The 23203-nt window shown below is 34.8% G+C and overlaps 1 pseudogene; it reads left to right on the forward strand.

Moving 5' to 3' along the window:
• Positions 1–1760: 1760 nt before the first annotated feature.
• Positions 1761–22300, forward strand: LOC131808405 (large ribosomal subunit protein uL11-like; annotated as a pseudogene).
• The last annotated feature ends 903 nt before the right edge of the window (positions 22301–23203 follow it).

A 23203-nucleotide genomic window follows, 5' to 3' on the forward strand; every position in this document is an offset into this window, starting at 1 on the left:
GACCCTCATGTGCACCTGAGGCAGGAATCATTAATAAACAAGGCAACCTTTTCCACTGAATCTCACTCAATCAAAATTCAAAACCTTTTTCACTATCCAACTCCGCCTAGCTTTGATTGATCAATAAAAGTTGAAATATGGAGAGATATAGATTTATTTCATAAAGTTAGTTTCTATCTTCTTATCTTTTCAATTTGAAGAATTAGTAAAACTATGGCAGTTGAAAAATGTAGATGCAACTATAAGTTAATGAAGTAGTATTTATGCAATGCTAAATAAATGGTAAGCTCTAAAGTAAGCCTTTTAGAAGATAAAAACTTAGTAAGTGATTTCTTAATAAATTTACAATTTTATACATTAGCTAACATGAAAAATAAACATAAATGCAAGGGTTAGCAATTAAATAATAAATTCTGCAATACTAATCAAATTAATAAATATAGAAACTAATATTTTTAAGTCTTAAAACATAACTGGCATCTTAGGAATTTTTTAATGTAAATAGATATAGGAACTTACCAAAAATAATACTCTAACTTTTAAAATAATAAAATGAATGCTCAAAGAGCATAAAATACTTAACCAAGAAGCTAAGGGACAAAATGGTGATTTGGACATCTCCAAATAAAGGTCAATAAAAGTATTCAGACAGAAAGGTAAGAATGACGAGCAGCATCCAAGGAAGAGGGGTTATCATCTTTTGTGTTTGTTACTCATCATCCCTTCCTTCAGGGAACTGTGTTTATGAGATCCCAGATCCGAGTCCTCCCCTTCTTTTTTCTTTGACTTGTATCCCAGGAAACAAGGCTTGAAATTTTGGCCAAAGTAAGGTCAATGAGATCCTCTTATTTTTTTTTTTTTTTAAAGATTTTATTTATTTATTTGACAGACAGAGAACACAAGTAGACAGAGGCAGTCAGATAGAGAGGAAGGGAAGCAGGCCCCCCGCTGAGCAGAGAGCCCGATGCGGGACTCGATCCCAGGAACCTGAGATCATGACCTGAGCCGAAGGCAGCGGCTCAACCCACTGAGCCACCCAGGCGCCCATTGAGATCCTCTTATGAAGCCATCTGAATCTTGAGGCCCAGGCACTGAAGGCTGTTGGAACTGAGTTGTCTGTTGGCAGCCCTGGGGAAGTTTCATGAATTCAGTTTCTGAAATGTATGAAACGTTGAAATGTTTCTGAGCATAGTACAAAATTTTAACTTGTTCCTTTGATGATATGAGACACTTAGTGTAGTTTCAGTAGCATACTTTATTTTTTCTCAGTTAACTAGATCTGGGTTTTGTTGCTTACAAAGGAAAAAATCTATTCGATGAGAAAACACTAAAGAAAGAGGGAGTTAAGCAAAAGACTGCAGGTGAATTATGAGAGAATTTGTAATTAACTGCTAGAAAGAAATGGGGTGAAATACAGCAAGATTTGTATATATATTCTGTGTGGGATAGCATTATGTGGGATGTATTACAGAAGTAGATATTGAAGAAATCACCAACAGACTCCCTGAGAATGAAGACCAGGAATAATGGGTCAGTATGGAGATAGGTCAATTTAAAGAAGACTAATAATGTCAATTACAGATAGACTACTTTTGCTCCCCCTTTCCCATTTTGCTCTTACTCTTTTAGAGTAAGAACTGCAATATTTTTCTGGTCTATGGCTACCAAAGGTTATATATGTCTGCTTAGCTGTAGTTAGGTATGACCATGTGCCGGAGGTCCAGCCAATGGGATTTAAGCAAATTGTGAAAATTCGGATCATGCCATTAAACCAAAGCGGCAAGTTCTTCTGCCAACCTGTCCACGGACTAGAAAACAAGCTTGGTGAGTGGAGCAGCGATTTTAGGCCACAATATGGAGTCGATGGGTTTAGGATGTCAGAGCTGCACTGAGAAATATTCATAGCAACCTGGGCTACTTCTATTTGAACTGCACTGTGAGAGAACATTATAATTCTGCCTTGTTCAGGAACTGCTATTTCGGCTTTTGTTATGAAACTTGATCATTATCCTTCCTATTACACAAATGGAGGTTGTTCATAGTGACATTGAAAGTGAGAAAGTGACAAGCATACACTTGAAATTCTTGCCTCAAGGTATGGAATAAAACACAACGATTTTAAGCACAAAGGTTTAGTGCTTAAACTTGTATACAGAACTTTACTAAATATTAAACTCAGCGACTGATTTCACACAATTGGGGATATACAACAGTAGTTATACACAAAATCTTTCAAAGTGTTTTTTGAGAAACCTATGATATACATGGTGGAAGATCAGGATCTTAACAATAACAGTGATATCCCTGAGAACTGAGAGTCCAAACAATCTTAAACCTCCAAAACTTATAGAAAAATCCTCCTCTCTAAATCTCCTTTGCCTGAGGAAGCTTTAAGGAAAAAAAAAAAAAAAAAAAAAAGCCAAACCACACACAAAACCAAAAACTATAAAAAGAATACTTTATGTACTCTTATTTTCCTGCTTAAAAAGTGATTTTTTTAAAAAAGATTTTATTTATTTATTTGACAGACAGAGATCACAAGCAGGCAGAGAGGCAGGCAGAGAGAGAGAGAGGAGGAAGCAGGCTCCCCGCTGAGCAGAGACCCTGATGTGGGGCTCAATCCCAGGACCCTGAGATCATGACCTGAGTCAAAGGCAGGCACTTAACAACTGAGCCACCCAGGTGCCCCATAAAAAGTGGTTTTTGAATTCAACATGCACTAGCTATAAAATGCAAAGATGAGCCAAAGGAAATATTATACTTAAAGTTCTCAAATAAATTAAGAAACAACTATATTACAAAAAATGTGGACTCATTTGTGGGACTGGAAAGAGAATGGGCATGATGAAAGATGTATTAAAGTTGTGAAAGATGTATTAAAGTTGTTACACATAGCTCAATTTATTGGCATGAGTACACCTTACCAGAGAAGCTGAATTTGCCACTTAGTATTTCTGACTGCTGAACTAATCATTCTGAGTTGGACGTATAACAGGCTTTGTAAACTTAAAAAGTTCAAAACAGGGGCACCTGGGTGACTTAGTGGGTTATGTCTCTGCCTTCAGCTCAGGTCATGACCTCAGGGTGCTAGCTAGGATAGAGCTCCACTTAGGACTCTCTGCTCAGCAGGGTGTCTGCTTCCCCCGCCCTCTCTCTGCCTGCCTCTCTGCCTACTTGTGATCTCTGTCAAATACATAAATAAAATCTTAAAAAAAAAAAAAAGTTCAAAACAAAACTGATTCCCACATGCACCCCTTTAACCACAAATTCCTTTCCCAGATTCCCCCATTTCTATAATTGGTACCAGTTTTCATTAAGTTTCAATGCATAAAACCATACAGTCATTATTAATTTCTGTGCTCTCCTTGTATCCACATTCAATGCTTAATCAAATCAGCTGGACCTTCAAATATGTTCAGAGTTTAACCACGTATTACAACTTCTATCTTGACTTCCCTAATCCAAGTCACGTTTACTGCTTACCTGGAAGGCTACATTCTCTGAATAGCTCTATGATCTCTATCAACTGTAAATTAGGCTCTTTTACCCACTTTTAGTTGGATTTGGTCACAGACAGGCATTAGCATGAGAATGGAGGGTAATAGAGAAGAGAATAGAGAATAGAGAGAGGTTTCTTTGGTTTGAGACTTTTATATTAGCTAGTATAAACATCTGGTGCTATTAATTTCCCTCTAAACACAGCTTTATCCATAGCTCATACATGTGAATCTGTAGTGTTTCAGTTTTAATCCAAATCAAATATTTTAAAATTTTAATGACTTCCTACTGGACTCATGAAAGTTGAAGAAATTACCCTTTAAAAATACTTAAATGAATAGAGAAACATTTCATATATTTACTCCTATTTTTTCCATTGCCATAGGTCTTCATTTCTTTGTACAGAGACAAGTTTCTTTCTGTTAACACATTCCTTGTCTTAAGAAGATCCTTTGTCATTTCTTGTAGCACAGGTCTGCTGGAAGTAATTCTCTAAACTTTTGTTTGTTTAAACAAGTTCCCATTCACTTTCTATGAATATTTTTACTATGCATAAAAGTCTGCATTGACAGGGCTTTATTTGTTTGTTTCCTTTTTATTCCCAGTACTTTAAAGATCTTACACCATTGTTTTCTGCCTTTCAGAACTTCTGACAACAAGTGTGATATAATCATTATTATTGTCCCTCTACAGATGTCTCTCTGGCCTCCTTCAAAAACTTCCTGTATTTTTAATTCACAATAGTTTAAACACGATGTGTCTATGTAGGCTTTATTTGATATTTATCATGCTTGAAGTAAGCTGATATTCCTGGATATATGGTTTGAGGTCTTTTATTATTTGATGAAATTTCTTGGCAATTATCTCCTCATATAATTATTTTGCTTCTCCTCTGTACTTTTCTGGACTCCAACTGCACAATGTTAAACCATTTCATATTGCCCTATAACTTTTAAATGCTCTGTTTTTTCCCCCACTTCTTTTTGTGTGATGCAGTTTATGTAATTTCTATGGATCTATTTTTTAAATTTGCTGATTCTTCAGCTTTGTTGAGTTTACAGATGAGTCCACTGAGGAATTCTTGGATACCACTTAAAAAGTTATTTCTGGCATTTCATCTAACTTTTATATTTTCCATCATTTGCTGAAATTCCCAATCTTTTCAAGCATGTTGTACACCTTTACCACTGTTTTTCTGAGCATTTTAATCATAATAAATATCATAGTGTGACAGTTCTAACATGAGACATTTGAATTTGTGTATTTTGGTTGTTTTGTTTATAAATTAAAGCATCTTTTTCTTCCTATCATGTGTATTTCCTTATTTTCGAATAAATGCTGGACATCACATATAGAACAACAGAGACTGAGGAAGAGTTACATCCAGAAATGGGCATGTCTCTCCTGTCATGTTTTTAGTATAGTAGTTGAGTTATTCTAATCAGGGGATGAGTTGGATCTGAATTTTGTTTTTCCTATAGTTAACCTAATTTGTACCACAATATTCAAATTTGTCTAATATTTTGTTCTTACGATAAGAACTGAGATGTCGGGGCACCTGGGTGGCTCAGTGGGTTAAGCCTCTGCCTTCAGCTCAGGTCATGATTCTAGGGTCCTGGGATTGAGCCCTGCATCCGGCTCTCTGCTCAGCAGGGAGACTGCTTCCCCCTCTCTCTCTGCCTGCCTCTCTGCTTACTTGTGATCTCTCTATCAAATAAATAAATAAAATCTTAAAAAAGAAGAAGAAAGAAATGAGATGTTGCAGGGCTTTCTTCTAGCTAACCATTCAGCTTTTAGTATCCCTTCTGGGCCTGAAACTCAGAGACGGTTACTCCCCAGGTTCCTGACATACCCCTCCCTCATTGAGTAAGTGCTATTGGTTGCTACTTGGTATTTGCTTATGTCCAGGTGGAAAGCAGGAGGTGATCTCTATTACTCTGGACTAGCCTCAGCTTTAAGTAAGCCATGAGCTCCCGGGCCTCAGGTTAGGATTTTGTCATTATTCCTACTCCTCTTCTCTGTGGCAAACAAATTCTGTCTTGTATCCAGGCAGGTCTTGCATGGGAGGGAGTTTCATGCTCCTGGCTAGAAGTAGAAGGTTCTAATGCTGTTAGGTCCAGTATTACTTTCTGATTATCTTATAGGACTGAAACATGTTTTGGGCTTTTTTCGATTTTTTTTTTTTTTTTAAAGACTATGCTTTCCTCAGAAACAAATAGCCTATCCTTATCCCCCTGCTAGTTGGTAGGATTTGCAGCTTTTCTTCCAGAGCTTAAAGGATTTTCTCTATCCAAAAGAAATACACAAAGGGACAGGAATTTCTGCCTTTTCTGCAGTGATATCTGATACCTACCATTCTTATATTACTGAGAAAGGCTCTCTCTCCCTGTCCTCTATCCATTAAAAAAAAAAAAAACAAAAAATGGCCCATGAGTAAGTGAGAGTCCTTCTTGTGTCTATAGTTGGAGTTCTTCAGTAATTCATTAAATGAAATTTATTTTTTTCTCACTTTTTCAGCAGCCACTTCTTCCTGTGCTGTCCCTATCTTCATTTCTTGTGCCTCTTTTTCAGTCTTCAAATATTTGACTACTAGTTGTTTTATGATTTCAGTTCTCTGTTGGGCTCAAAAAAGTGACCATTTTATAATTTATGCATATTACTTATCATTATTAGGTAGGAGGAACATACTTTCTCAGCTCACTAAATCTTAGCATAAGGAGAAATCTTAAGTTTTAAAATGGATTGTGCTAGATAGTTCCTATAGTTTGTAGAGGAATGTTGCTGAAATGTGAAGACCAAATATAAGGTTCTTGTAGTAGTTCTGGAGAAAGAGAAGGATTGTGTGGCTAGAGTGGTAGTAGTATAAATGGTCTGAGATAATCTGTTTGTGGATATACTGAAAGGAAGTGTTGACAGGGTTCACTGATGTGTCAGATGTAGTGTGTGAAAGATGAGAGTTAAGGATAATTTCACTATCTTTGAGCAAAGATATATAAAGAATAAAGATCTCATTTGCAAAAGTGAGAAAGAATGAAAAAAGATCATGTTTTGGAGGTGGAGCTTAGCAAATAAAACTTATTTCCAGATACATTAATTTTAAAATATCAAAATTACGAGTGGTGATGTTGATTAGGAAGTCCATGAATCATCTTCAAGGAGACGAATTTTTAAACATTGCATTTGTTTCAAATCCCTTCATTTTTTTCTTAAGGAAACAATGTATGCAGTTTCAACACAAAAACATTTATAGAGCACCTACTATGTATGAGGCATAACAATGAATTTGATAAGGTACCTGTTGTCCAGGAACTCGTTATCTAGTGGGGGGGAAAAAGCATACACATACAGGGATGCTCAAATAAAAATAAATAATTGCTTCTTTTCTTATCATTTTTCATTAAGTGCCAATGAAATATATGGCTTCTGATTTCAGCTACAGTTTTAATCAAATATGAGTCAAAGGGTGTGGAGATTATGATAATTTATTACTCCATGAATAAGTAAAGAAACTGTGGCAGTAAACTATTAAAACTGGAGGGATAAGAATTGAAGACTAATGATTGGAATTAAAAATTGTCATTTTTATTGATGAAAAAGTACATAGTCACTTAAGAATGGGTGGCTGACTTGAAGAAAAAAAAATATTTCTAAGAAGTGACAAAAAATAAGTGGTCATATGTATGATTGTATGATTTAACATACTGAATCACCAAGAAAAATACATTCTGCAATAAGTTTAGACAGGGGTAAAATATTAAATGAAGCAGTGGGAGAGAGCTAGTCTGAAAGACAATAAACCACAGAGAATCAAGGTAATATAGGCAATAGTATATGCAACAAAGGTATACAAACATAAAGACATACACATATTTACATATATATATAAAAATGTATTACTTCATTGCACACATATATGTGTGCGTTTACAGAAGTGCAAAATATATTTAGATATTAAAATAAATATAAGTAATAAATTAGATATATACACCTGCTTTTTTTCTAGGAGTCATGGTTTAGAGAATAAGCAAATAGACTTTTTTTCCCCCTCAAATATAAAGGATATGAGAGAAAAGAGATAAAATGCCCAATTTCATAATTCTAGGATTTCCATAGGGATACTTTCCAAGATTATGTTTTCTGTTCCATATTCATATTAGTTAAAATAAGACACAGAGTGCATAATCAAATATTTAAAATGAATCTATCTCCTGGGGGGAAAACATCCCCAAAGTCAGAAAAGAAATAGTATCTATTAGAATGACGAAAACCCAGAACACTGATAATCAACTGCTGATGGAGATGTGAAGCAATAAGGATTCTCACTTATTGTTGGTGGGAATACTGTCTTGGAAAACCAAACATGGTCTTCCATACGATCCAGCAATTTCACTCCTTGCTGTTTACCCAAAAGAGCTGAAAACTTAACGTCCACAGAAAACCTGCACATGTATGTTTATAGCAGCTTTATTCATAATTGTCCAAACTTGGAAACAGCCTTTGATAATAAGAATGGTTAAACTGTAGTATATTCAGGTGATGGAATATTCTCTCTAGGATTAAAAAGAAATGTGCTGTGGGGTGCCTGCGTGGCTTAGTCAGTTAAGTGTCTGCCTTCCATGCAGGTCATGATCCCAGGGTTCTGGGATCCAGCTCTGCCCTGGGCTCCCTGTTCAGCAGGAATCTGCTTCTCTATCCCTCTGCCCCTTCTCCAAACTTGTGCTTGGGGGCTTTCTCTCTCTCAAATAAATAAAAATCTTTAAAAAAAAATGTGCTATAAAGCCATTAAAAGGCATAGAGAAAACTTAAATTCATATTAGTAAGTGAAAGAAACCAATCTGAAAAAGTTACATACTGTATGATTCTTCTATGTGACATTCTGAAAATTAAAAAAAAAAATCTACAGGACAGTAAAAAGCTCATGGTTGCTAGAGTTTAAGGGGGAGGGAGAGATAAAGAGGTAAAGCACAGAGAATTTGGAGGGCTGTGAAACTACTATGTATAATACTAAAAGTGGATACATACTTATACATTAGTCTAAACCCACAGAATTGCAACACCAAGAGAGAACCCTTATGTAAACTATGGACTTTGGGTGATTAAGATGTGTCAGTACAGGTTCATCAGGTTTAACAAATACAGCACTCTGGTGAGGGATATGGATAATGTGGGAGCCTATGCATGAGTTGGGGGAGGGAGTATATGGGAAATTTCTGTCCCTTCCACACAATTTTGCTGTAAACATAAAACTGCTCTAAAAAATAAAGCTGATTTAATACAAACAGAAGAAACACCACATTGTTAGGTAGAAAAAGAAAATACAGTCCTTTAACAAACAATATATAAAGATAGAATAAAGTAAACAATGATATTGGCTTTAAAAGAAGGAAATAAAAACTGCTAGTACAAAAGAAGATAAATAAAAAGGAAATAAAAACTGCTAGTACAAAAAGATAATAAGTGACTTTTTCTGTTGAACATTTATTATGTGTCAGAAACTCTCCAAAAGAATTTGCATATATTAACTCACTCAATCTACACACAAAAACTTGTAAGTGCACTTATATTATTTTTTGATTTTTTAAATGTCCTGATTATTTAGATCAGGTAACTAAGGCCCATAAAATTTAAGCAATTTTCCCAAAGTCATTTACCTCAAAATCAGTATATTCCATGTTCAAATCTAAGCAATACAACTCTTGAGTTATTAATATTCTCTCTATACTATTACTCATATAGTTAGCACTTGAATCTTCCTGATGATATGATTATGATTCTAAATGACTGTATCTAAACAAATAGAGTGAAAACCACATATCAAAACTCATTTCTTTGTCTGAGTGAGATAATATTGGAAATCATTCAGAAAGATTTCTTTCACCCTAACAGGTAAGAATGAATGCCCTTTTGTTCCTATCAGGTTATAAATTGGATGATATGGTTGAATAATTATTTGTCATGAAGGTTATATGAGGTTTCAGCAGGAAAACTGTTAACACTCTTTGTTTTCACAATAGGCTCCTTGAGTTAGTACTTGAAAAAAAAGATGATAAAGATACTTACTTTTTAATTCTAAACTATACTATATGGAAAACAGTATGATATAAAAGATGGCTAGTTGAATCTACTTGGAAAAACTCCTGACAGGCAAGGTTAAATGAGTGACTCAATTCCCCCCTAATATTTAACCTAAGGACAATGGGGAGTAAATTATAAAGTATTTCCCAAACTTAATACATAACTTAAAAAATCTCTTAGTATATAATTAAGATTACCGTTTAAATTTTTGCTGTCCATTAAAATGCATACAACTGTAGTTGTAGTTGTATCTATAATAACTTCCCTCCAATGAGAAAGCATGGTAGTAAAATTTTCAGTGAAATAAAGCCAACAGTTGATATTTCAGTGCAGTTATATGGATTAAGTTAAGCTCCACAATACAATGTAAATGACATTATCCATCCTGAAACTAAAAGTATAAACTGACTCAAATTATAAATACTTATTTTTGCCCAAGACAATGATGCCTTTTTTTTTTTTTCATTTATAGAAACTGAATACAGATCCATTAGCTGTAAGAATTAGTAGGCAATGTTATTTGACATAAATGAGGAAAAGATAGAACATCCAACACACTACATGTACCATAAGGGAATTTTTTGGGAAAAAAAGAAAAAACTTTAACTTATACTACCTTAAAGAATATGTTCTAAATGGCTTAAGGAAGTATTTTACAGTAGCAAAGAAATTATTTTTCTTTGTGAATATATGTATATGTATAATCTTAAGTATTTGATATTATATAATGTTGAAGCTACTACAGTTCAACACATTATTTTTGAGGACAATTTGGCACTAAAATTTACATTTAAAATATGCTTACCCTTTGATTCAGCCTTTGCACTTCTACGTATTTATACTCTCTTCTATGTATCAATCTCTTGCTAGAATTTTTTTTTCTTTTTTGCACTATACATGAAAGAAATGTTACTGAAATTTTGGGGAAACTGCTAAGTTTCTAATTGGGCTTTTAGAAAACAAAATTTAACAAATATAAAACACAGGCTGATATTAAATGTAGGTGTTGTCTAGTCTATCCTTTTATTTGAGGATTGAAAATTGAGATATGACAAGGTTAAATATTTATTTCTAATCATATAGCCAATTTTATGAAGATAGAAGTAGAGTATCATATTCTGTTGGCTATTCCAGTAATGGAGCTTTTGGTTATTTGTATTATTCTGTAGACATTATTTGTGCTATTCTGCAGGCATTATTCATTTTATTCTGCAGTGTTTTGTTATTCATGGAATATAATCATGCAATTTGTTCCACAGTTTAAGAAATCTTTGGTTCTTTCAAAGTTTTAGCTCCTCAGAATGCATACATGCGGAGTCATTTTATTGTAAGGAACATGATGAAGAGATAAAGACTTTGCCTCGGGCAGCTAAATAGATCATATGTGAATTTATGGTTTTAGGGTTATTTATAGAAACATTAAATAAATATCCCTCATAACTCCTGCTGGTGCATATTAAAACTCAAACTATGTAATAGTCCACGATAGCAAAATCCACAAAAGAAGGAGGTGTTTGTTTTTTTTTTTTACTATTTATGAAAATATTATAATCGTTATAAAATGCTCAAATAGTATCAACATTTAGAGATTCCAAAGTTAAGGTGCACCCACAAGCTCCCTAACCAATAGCATGACACATCTCAGAGAGCACTATTCAATTTCACAGGGTATCTTCATTCTGTGTGCCACATATTTATGTATTTTTTTGCACATTGATTTTATAAATGAAAGTATATTTTGGAAATCTTTCCATGTTTGAAAAACAGGCCTATCATTTTCCTTTAAGTAAGCAGAATATTGTCTAAAATATTCCCTAATAATGGACATTACTCTGTTCCAAATTTTCTGTATTATATAAAATGTAGCAATGGATGTCCTTGAACACATAATTTTGTATTCTGGTGCCAGTATTTATGATAAATAGAAAAAATGTAACTGGCAGATCAAATGGTATACATTTTTTATTTGTTCATCAAATCATCTGAAGAGTTATTCCAGTTTAAGCTTCCAATAGTTGAGCACAGAATGAGTGCTTTCCCATAATCATGCCAATTATCAATTTGTATATTTTTAATTTAACTTATCTTAATGGTATTCCACAAAATCTTTTTAATTCAAATTGTATAGATTATTTAAGATATTTAATACCTTTAATGTGTTCATTTATCTTATGGCTCATTTGTTTCACTTATGTTAACCAACTCATGTCTATAGTTAATGACAGTTCAGAAACTTGGCCCCTGTGTTGATTTGGGGGTGATTCCTTAATTACTGCTTTGAAAGAACTATTTATATAATTATGTTCTAACTTATAAACTGTGATATATATTGCAAATAAATGTTTCTAGTCTTCTTTCTTATTTTTCATAATGTCATATTTTTTAGAATGTCCATATTGTTTTTGCCACCCAAAACTTACTAAATTTTCATATGGCCAAATCCCTCAATCTTTGCTTTATTGGTTTGCTTTAATGGTTTCTTAATGACTTGTCTTTTTGCTTATCAAGGTCAAAAATATTATTCAGATATCTATAATACATTTATATCCTTACCTATAAGTGTATATAGCTATATATATATACATATATGTCTGTGTTTTGTATTCTTCTGTGAAGATCTTTCATTCATCTGAGATATTTTTGTGTGTATGAGAAAACAAAGAAAAACTTTGTTTTTTCCCAATGTTCATTTCTAAATCATTTCAAATATTGTTTAATAATTATCTATAATATATATATATATATATATATATATATATATATATAAATCACCCTATGTACATGGAATTTCTACTTCGTTTACTTCTTGGCTTATTTTTATGATGTGAACTGAAAGCAATACACTATAATAAAAGCTTCCACCCAAAAGCTTCCTACTGGCTTAAATTTGGGGGGGGGGGTCAGAGTATAGGCTGCATTTTCACAACTATTCTTTGGCCTTTGGCCAATATTATAGATTACCACATAGGAAATTTTCTGCTAAAACTTAGAAGGCATCCAGTTGATTTGCTTTCAGTTAATTCCACTGGAAAATAAGTACAGCTTAAAACATCTCATTATATTTAAAGCTGAATTCTTATTATTTAAAAGTCCCCATTCTTGGCCTTTTCCCCCCTCTCTGCTTCAGCCGACTGAAACTATAAGCTTGACAGAGAAAGTGAAATAAAACTTGGACAAAACCATAAAATGATAGGAGTGCCTGGGTGCCTCAGTGGGTTAAGCCTCTGCCTTCAGCTCAGGTCATGATCTCAGAGTCCTGGGATCAAACCCAGCATCAGGCTCTCTGCTCAGCAGGGAGCCTACTTTCCTTTCTCTCTCTGCCTGCCTCTCTGCCTACTTGTGATCTCTGTCTGTCAAATGAATAAATGAAATCTTAAACAAAAAATAACATAATAGGAAAGCATTATTTGGTCTTTGTCTCTTTGCTTACATTCATCATATGGTCAAGAATACCCTCCCTAGAGGTTCTTAAAAAGGCTGTAAGAAAGAATCTTATCTATTCTTTCTCCTTCTCTCTCTCTCTTTTTTTAATCAATTGCCTTTTCCAAAGTTTGTATGTAAGTTTAAGGTATATAACCTAACAGTTGGATATATAGGCCACTTGTAAAGAAAGTTTCTCTTTTGCAGAACTGTATCCCTTTCCTTTTTTCTGAAATGGCTAATTCTCTGATATTCTGTTTCTAACAACACCAGGATGTAGCTACCACATAATATTTTTTGGTTAGAGAGCCTCATTGAGCTATAGCTCAAGTGTCATTTAGTCTGACTTTATTTTTTATTTTACTTTTTTTCAGTGTTTCAAAATTAATTGTTTATACACCACACCTAGTGCTCCCTGCAATACGTGCCCTCCTTAATAACCACCACCAGGCTCACCCAACCCCCATCCACCTCCCCTCCAAAACCCTCAGTTTGTTTCTCAGAGTCTACAGTCTCTCATGGTTTGTCTTCCCCCCTGATTTTCCCCAACTCATTTCTCCTCTCCATTTCCCAGTGTCCTCCATGTTATTCCTTATGCTCCATAAGAGTAAGTGAAGCCATATGATAATTGACTCTTTCTGCTTGACTTATTTTACTCAGCATAATCTCTTCCAGTCCTATCCATGTTGATACAAAGGTTGGGTATTCATCCTTTCTGATGGAGGCATAATACCCCATTGTATACATGGACCATATCTTCTTTTTCCATTTGTCTGTTGAAGGGCATCTTAGTTCTTTCCAGTTTGGTGACTGTGGCCATTGCTGCTATGAACATTGGGGTACAGATGGTCCTATTCACTACATCTGTATCTTTAGGGTAAATACCCAGTAGTGCAATCGCAGGGTCATAGGGTAGCTCTACTTATAATTCTTTTTAGGAATCTCCACACTGTTTTCAAAAGTGGCTGCACCAACTTGCATTCCCACCAATGGTGTAAGAGGGTTCCCCTTTCTCCATATCCTCTCCAACATATGTTGTTTACTGTCTTGTTGATTTGGGCCATTCTAACTGGTGTAAGGTGGTATCTCAATGTGGTTTTGATTTGAATCTCCCTGATGGCTAATGATGATGAATATTTTTTCATATGTCTGTTAGCCATTTGTATGTCTCTTTGGAGAAGTGTCTGTTTATGTCTTCTGCCCATTTTTTGACGTGATTATCTGTTTTGTGTGTGTTGAGTTTGAGGAGTTTTTTATAGATCTTAGATATCAGCCCTTTATCTGTAGTGTCATTTGTGAATATCTTCTTCCATTCCGTGGGTTGCCTCTTCATTTTGTTGACTGTTTCCTTTGCTGTGCAGAAGCTTTTGATCTAGATGAAGTCCCAAAAGTTCATTTTTGCTTTTGTTTCCTTTGCTTTTGGAGAACGTATCATGAAAGAAGTTGTTGTGGCAGATGTTGAAGAGGTTACTGCCTATGTTCTCCTCTAGGATTTTGATAGATTGCTGCCTCACGTTGAGGTCTTTTATCCATTTCGAGTTTATCTTTGTGTATGGTGTAAATGAATGGTCGAGTTTCATTCTTCTACACATAGCTGCCCAATTTTCCCAGCACCGCTGAAGAGACTGTTTTTTCCACTGCATATTTTTTCCTGCTTTGTCAAAAATTATTTGACCATAGAGTTGAGGGTCATATCTGGACTCTCTATTCTGTTCCACTGGTCTATGTGTCTGTTTTTGTGCCAGTACCATGCTGCCACAGCTTTGTAGTGAAGCTTGAAATCAGGCAACGTGATGATCCCAGTTTTTTTTTTCCTTTTTCAACATTTCCTTAGCAGTTCAGGGTCTCTTCTGGTTCCATACAAATTTTAGGATTGTTTATTCTACCTCTTTGAAAAATGCCGGTGGAATTTTGATGAGGGTGGCACTGAAAGTATATATTGCTCTAGGCAGTATAGACATTTTAACAATGTTTATTCTTCTGATCCATGAGCATGGAATCCTATTCCATTTTTTTTGTGTCTTCTTCAATTTCTTTCATGAGTGCTCTGTAGTTCCTTGAGTACAGATCATTTACCTCTTTGGTTAGCTTTATTCCCAGTTATCTTATGGTTCTTGGTGCTATAGTAAATGGAATTGATTCTCTAATTTCCCCTTCTATATTTTATTGTTAGTGTATAAGAAAGCGACCAATTGCTGTACATTGATTTTGTATCCTGTGACATTATTGAAATGCTGTATGAGTTCCAGTAGTTTAGGGGTGGAGTATTTGGGTTTTTCATATAAAGTATCATGTCATCTGTGAAGAGAGAGAGAGTTTGACTTCTTCAATGCCAATCTGAATAACTTTATTTCTTTTTGTTGTTTGATTGCTGTTGCTAGGACTTTTAGTACTATGTTAAACACCATTAGTGAGAATGGGCATACTTGTCTTGCTCCTGATCTCAAAGGGAAGGCTGTCACCTTTGAGATTGAGGAAGATATTCACTGCGGTTTTTGCATAGATTGATTTTATGAAGTTTGAGGAATGTTCCTTCTATCCTTTTACTTTCAATCATTTTAATCAGGGAAGGATGCTGTATCTTGCCAAATGCTTTTTCTGCATCAGTTGAGAGGACCAAGTGGTCCTTCTTTCTTTCCTTATTGATTTTTTCTATCAGTGATTGATTTGTATATGTTGAACCACCCTTGCATCTCATGGATAAATCCCACCTGGTAATGGTAGATAATCTTTTTAATGTACTGTTAGATCCTATTAGCTAGGATCTTGTTGAGAATCTTGGCATCCATATTCATCAGGAATATTCGTCTGAAATTCCTCTTTTTGGTGGAGGTCTTTGCCTGGTTTGGGAATCAGGGTAATCCTGGCTTCATAAAAAGACTCTTGAAGTTTTCCTTCTGTTTCTATTTTTTGAAACAGCTTAGGAGAATAGGTATTATTTTTTCTTTGAATGTTTGGTGGAACTCTCCAGGGAATCTGTCAGGTTCTGGGATCTTGTTTTTTGGGAGGTTTTTGATCTCTGCTTCAATCTCATTACTAGATATTGGTCTCTTCAGGTTGTCAATTTATTCCTGATTCAGTTTTGGCAGTTTATAGGTTTCTGGGAATGCATCCATTTCATCTAGGTGGCTTAACTTATTGGCATGTAACTGTTGATAATCATTTCTGATGACTGTTTCTGTTTCCTTGGTGTTAGTAGTGATCTCTCCCTTTTCATTCATAATTATATTAATTTGGGTCCTCTCTCTTTTCTTTTGGATTAGGTTGGCCAATGATTTATCGATCTTATTGATTCTTTCAAAAAACCAGCTTCTAGTTTCTTTGATGCGTTCTACTGTATCTCTAGTTTCTATCTTATTGATCTCTGCTCTAATGTTTATTACTTCCCTTCTTATGTGTGGCGTTGGCTTAATTTGTTGTTGATTCTCCAGTTCTTTAAGGTGTAAAGAGAGCTGGTGTATTCTGGATTTTTCAATTTTTTTGAGGGCTTGGATGTCTTTGTATTTCCCCCTTAGGACCGCCTTTGCCATATCCCACAGGTTTGGATCAAGGTGTCTTCATTCTCATTGGCGGCATGAATTGTTTAAGTTCTTTTGATTTCCCGGTCTACCCAAACATTCTTAAGTAGGGTGGTCTTTAGCTTCCAAACTTTTTCTTGTGGTTGAGTTCCAGTTTCAAAGCATTGTGGTCTGAGAATACACAGGGAATAATCTCAGTCTTTTGATATGGGTTGAGCCCTGATTTGTGATGTACTGAGTATGTGGTCTATTCTGGAGAAAGTTCTATGTGTGCTCGAGAAGAATGAGTATTCTGTTGTTTTAAAGTGGACTGTTCTGTATGTATCTATGAGGTCCATCTGGTCCAATGTGTCATTCAATCCTGGTTATTGATTTTCCGCTTGGATGATCTATTACTGAGAGTGGCATGTTAAGATCCACTACTATTAATGTATTCATATAAATATTTAGTCTGACTTTAAATCACTGGTTTTGCCAAAGCATGACTAGAACCTTAATGTTTTAGCATGCATTACTTTTTCTTTCACTGTCTTATAGTTAACTGGACACTCACTGTGTTGTGAATGCTCTTAAAATTAATAGTTTTATAAAATAACACTGTAAAACACCCTTGTCATTCTATTAGAACAGGAGGTAAATAAGCATACATTATTATCCAAAATTCTATGTATGCATGGAAATAATGATATCATTTAGAAAGATAACACATCACATCTTTACTAGAAAACAAACACATAGTTCTAGACTACAAAGCCAATTAAGTCTCTAAACTCCTTATTTTACATATGATGAATCTGAGACCTTGAGATTATCAGAAAATCCTAAATTCATGTAGTGAGCAAGGAAAAACTTTGTATCCTTAAAGAAGGTGATGATTCACATTGTGTTTTCTGTCTTACACTTTCAAGTTAATTTCATATAGACAGGTAGTTTGAGTTCTGAGAATTGATACTTTCTGTTCAGCTCAAAGACAGAAGGAAAACCCAAAATGAACCCTAGATCCCCAAATAATATGTAGAAAATATAAAGTGCTGTTTATAAGGAAGCAAACTATTCCCTTACCAAGAAGTGAGATCTCTCACACAGCTATGTTATTTTCAGAAGAGAAAATGCTGATTTTTGATGGAGAGAACTACTCATCAACTTTGTTGACCACATTTGCTCCAACACCTAATACCACTTCATGTTAAATCAGTTTATAAAAAAATTAAATGCCACAGATGGAAAAAAAAAGTACACTTCTGCAAGGGAATGGGGAAAAAATAAAGGTACAGCTGCATTTAAGAAGCATTCTGAAGTTGCTTTTCAAAAAGAAGATAAGCTACAGAATTGTGCAATCTGCAGCATAAAGTCTTTGGTATCACACATCTAACTTATTTTTTTTTTTCCTTTGCAATCCACATTGGATTACACCTTGTCACAGTGTTCTTTTGAAAGATTTTAAAAGGATTTGTATAACAGGGGAAAAAGGTCTTAATTACTATCTCTCACATAAGAGATTTCTACTCTGTTTAAACAGATAATTTCGGGTCAAAATGCATAATACAGCTTGTTTTAGTTCTATTCCTATAAGTAGTTATGATTCCAATATTTCACAGAACTATCCATGGATAAAATTTCTTCCTTTTTAAATTAGAATTAGCTACCACAGAGGTAAAGGACAAAAGAGAAAAAAAAACCCAAAAAACAAAAAACAGAACAACAACAAAAACAAAGAGAAAGAAGGAGCAAGACCAGGAGAGCAACAAGAGATCATTTACTATTTTCAAATGCAAGTGTTTTATGTCATCTCAATGGAAAAATCACAATGATAGTATCTCCTCAAAATCAATAGTAACCAGCTTACTTACAGTTTAAATACTATAATCAATTAAAAAACACACTTAAAATATATTATGTGGATATTTTTAACATTACTAACTAAAAATCAGAATGCAAATCAAAATAGAAACATCATTTTATGTTTTAACAAGCAAAAATGTAAAGAAGTAGTTAAAAGGTGTGTTCGTAAATGTTGCAATAAGCATTCCCTACCACCAAACTTCTACCCGTTGGATGCATTTTCAATGACTTAAGTAATGAACTCAATATGAAAATATCTCACTGGCTTTTCAGCCCAATGATTTCCAGGCCTTAAAGAATCATAGCTGAAATTGTAGTATTTAGATTTGGTTGCATAAAATTCAGGAAATATTCATAGCTTTAGAGAAATCCAGTGTACTTCTTCAAACACCACCAGCATGGTTCACATGTCAATCAACTGGAGTCAGAGATAAAGAGGGAATTTATAAAGGCCCCATTGAGCCCTACTGGCAGCCACAAACACATAACTAAAAAGAGCATTAGAAACCGTTCTGTTTACAGCAATTAACTGGACCCAAAGCCCTGTCAGCAGTTCCGGTAGTGTGGTCTTTCTTTGTCTCTGTTCTTTAATATTCAAAACTTGTTCAAATAGTGTGAAAAACTGAATACATCCCTCTGCTGCAACTGATACATATGATAAACTCTGGAGCTAAAGCTGCAATGATGCATCTTAATGTATCCAGAGGCTATCACCAAATGGAATGTGTGACAGAAAGCAGTGGCTTTGTGGAGATTTTGTGAGAGCAGATATTTTTTTCCCTGGGTTGAAACACAGAAACTTTAAAAAATCCTCAAATCAGCAACTAACTGGCCATCCATCTGGCAGCATTTAACAGAGCTGAATTCATTCTCCTATTAACACAAAGGACACCGGCTCAAAGCTTTAACCTTAAAATAATCATGTGACCGAGTACACACCTTTTATCATGTATGTGATTTGTAAATGACAGCGCACTCTAGTGCTACCACTGAGGAGTGGGTATTAATAGATGTCTGTCCTCATGTTCTCTGGCCACTTTAGTGAGACTACTAGAAAAATAAATATTATGTCAACTGTCTTCCAAATTAAGATACTGTAATTCTAAGCTCCGCTTTATTATGAGTTTTTATGAACTGTTAAGGCTCATTTTACTCAATTGGCATTTCAGGATATAAACTCTGATAATAATCCTGAAGAAAATCATGGAAAATGAATTTACAAATCATTAAACTATCAAGACAATACATTAAACTATAAGACAAACTATATAAAAATTGAATTTTCTATATGTCAAAGTTATTCCATAAAAATATTATAGAAAAAATCCCATTCATATAAGAAGCTTAGGCAAAGAGACTCCTCTGAGGCACAGTGCAAAGAAAAGACCTAAAACTCAGAAAAGAACAGGTATTGTTCTGTTAAACCAGCCCTCTCTCCGTAAAAGGTATCCCTCCAGGAATGTGATGACTGTTGCACAGTGTAGACAAATAGTGCCACAATAAACTACATGCTTGCTCAGTTCTCCTGTCTCGCAGTTGTATTGTGCTGTTACTTGTTATTTGTGGTTTCTTAACTTGGTGGTGGATTGTGGTTTTAGCTATTCTGATTAAGGATAAGTCTTAGATAAGGTATTCCCCCTGGGTGCCAATGAGTGTGGACATTTCTGTTCTCCTGCCCTGCCTCTATCTAGAGCTCCAGATTCAGCAATTACTCCTGCCCAGTTTTCCCCTCCCTGTTCTCTTCTCCCAGCTCCCATATGTGTTTCCTAATACATTCCAGCAGTTCCTTTGGTCTACTTGTTTTCCACCTGCCCACACGGACATGAATTAATTGAGCACATTTGCACTCTGTCTTCTTACCCACTTCTAAAATTTTATGTACAGTAGAAATTTTGTATCCTTAAAAAAAGGGTAGAGAAAAGCAGTGATTGTTGCCTTTCTCAACAAAGATTAAAACTTCTGTTTGTTGGGGAGGACAACAAGAACCCTTCATGGTTCTTCTGGATGGTCTGAGAACCAATTTGACATGACACAATTAGCAAAATGAGGTATATATGTCATTCTGAACTAAGAGGGGGGAAGTAGGGTTTTAGGGCTATAAAGGGAAGGGAAACAATTCATAGGAGAATGGAAAGAGTAAATGTTTGGTAAACCAATGTTCGCTGAGCCACCCAGAAACAATGGGAGATAGAGAAGACTTTGATCAGACAGGCCTTTTGAGGTTCCTCCCTGTCTACCATACCTACTTCTATTATACTATAGCTATTTATAGTGGTAACTCCCTTCCTAGAACAAATATTCTACCTAAATACTTTAAGGTAGTTAGGGAGAGGGTCAAAGGTTCTGCCTCAGTCTTCTGTTTCTTAAAAATAATCAGTCTAAAATAATCCACCCGCCAAAGAGACACATTTTGCAGTGGCAAATTTTGCCCACTTACATGTTCTGGAGGAGATACAGGAGAGAAAGAGCCAGGTGGAGTTTCTTCCTCCTGCATAGCTGCTATTCTCACCAGTTCTGTTCATAATGGACACTTCCTAGGGCTCTACTACAATTTTTTACAAATAATGCTACAATTAATAGCCTTGCACTCATATACAATATTAGATGGATAGATGGCTGGATAGACAGAAAAATAGAAAATTTGTTAGTATACACTTTAGATAGATTCTAGAAGGGGAGAGACCTTGTTATATAAATGTGATTTTAGAAAAAATTAAATATTTATGTAAGAAAAACTAATCACAAAGAAAACATTTAATTCCTAACATATAAATACTAATTGAAACATGGATTTAACTTTATATCAAGGTTAACACAAACACATATATATATATACAGACATATTCATATCTGTTCATTAGCTCCCTCTTTAACAATGAAAATATATTTATGTGGGGAATAGCCAGGAAGATTGTGAAGTAGATGAATCATGGGGAAACATGTGTTCTTTAAGTTATTTAAATATGTTATTAAGCTTTAATAATTAACATCTGGTACTCAGACTAAAAGTGAAATTTATGAATGGAAAAATTTTCAGAAATAGAGAGCCAGGAAATCATCCAAATGCAGACAGTGATAGTGTTAAAGTTTTAAAATGGGTGGCAAATGTCAGATTATTCAGTAAGTGGCATTGCTTCACCTGTCTAACCATTAACAAAAATGGCTGCTTCACACCTTGTAAAAACTTAATTTCAAAATGGATGAAATGCGAAGATAGAAAATATAAAAATGAGAACTAATTGCTTAATGATGCTTTTATGGGTATTTTTTAAGTTATATTTTTATTTCCTAAATTTTTAATGAAAACTTAAGTTACTGTCAAATTTATTTATTTTTTTTAATTTTATAGTAGCTTTTGGTTTTTGGCTCAGAGAAGACAAAGGTGCAACTGTCTTCAGTTGTCCAAATACAGGTTCATGTGAATACCAGACACCTAAATTCAACCCCAGGTAGATCAAAGTCAAATACCTGACGTGCACCGGTAAGGAAGTTAGTGCTTCCTGTGACCTGGCTGTGAAGATCTATGTACTGGGTCTATCTCCAGAAGAGATTATTGATGATACTGCTAAGGCAACAGCAATTGGAAGGGTCTGAGGATGACAGTGAAACTAACCATTCAGAACAGACAAGCCCAGATTGAAGTGCAACCTTCTGTCTCTGCCCTGGTTATCAAAGCCCTCAATGAACCACCAAGAGACAGAAAGAAGCACAAAAACATTAAGCACAGTGGAAAAACCACTTTTAATGAGATTGTTAAAATCAGCCCCAGTCTTTAGTCATTTTTAGCCACAAAACTCTCTGGAACCATTAAAGAGATCCTAAGGACCACCCAATCTGTGGGACTGTTACCTTGACTGCAGCTACCCTCATGACATCATTGATGACATCAATAGACTGCATTAGACTGCTCAGCTAGTTTAGAAATACATAGGAAAATATTCCAATAAAGGATTTGACCAAAAAAAAAAACAAAACAAAATTTAATAGTAATAAACTTCATAAATATGGGAATAATGGAAAAGTTGGGTATTGATTCTGTTGGAGCTGCACTTAAGAACAATGAAGTTGTCCATCCACATAAGACAAATTAAATGTAGTTAGATAATGTGTAAGCATTTTAAATACTGTAAAACTTAATACTTAACTGTTAGTCTCTAGTCGCATTAGAATATTAATGAATTAGGTGGGAAAGAATAGGAAAAAACTAGTATAGTTCAGAAGGTTATTAGAGCAATCCAGATAAAGTACAAGCTGAATCTGAGAATGGCTTCAGTAGCACAATGAAATATCAGGGAGATTTGTTTGTTGTATTTTTGCCAGATGCATAAAGCAAGCCATCAGAAGTAATACTGAGTAAGCCATCTAGTCTTATATTCCTATCTTTTCCCTTACACTCTAATCTACCCATGCTCACTCACTTCCAATACAACCAAATTTGGTGTTTGGTGTGCCTGTCTTGCACCTGGATGTTTAGATCACCTGAGCGAGAATAATCTAATTATATGGCAGACCTTGTAGTTCTGGATGTTAATCTAGACTCAGGGAAATCATCATCATCATCATCATTATCATTATCAGTGCTCGGCATATTTTTAAGCACTTCATAGCTCTTTTTTTTTTTTAAGATTTTATTTATTTATTTGACAGATCACAAGTAAGCAGAGAAGCAGGCAGAGAGATGGGTGGAAGCAGACTCCCTGCTGAGCAGAGAGCCTGATGTGGGGCTCGATTCCAGGACCCTGGGATCATGAGCCGAAGGCAGAGGCTTTAACCCATTGAGCCACCCAGGCACCCCTAAGCACTTCATAGGTCTTAATTCACTTCTTCCTCACAAAAGTTTTATATGGTAT

This window comes from Mustela lutreola, chromosome 9 (genome assembly GCF_030435805.1).
Source record: "Mustela lutreola isolate mMusLut2 chromosome 9, mMusLut2.pri, whole genome shotgun sequence".
NCBI classification, from domain to species: Eukaryota; Metazoa; Chordata; class Mammalia; order Carnivora; family Mustelidae; genus Mustela; species Mustela lutreola.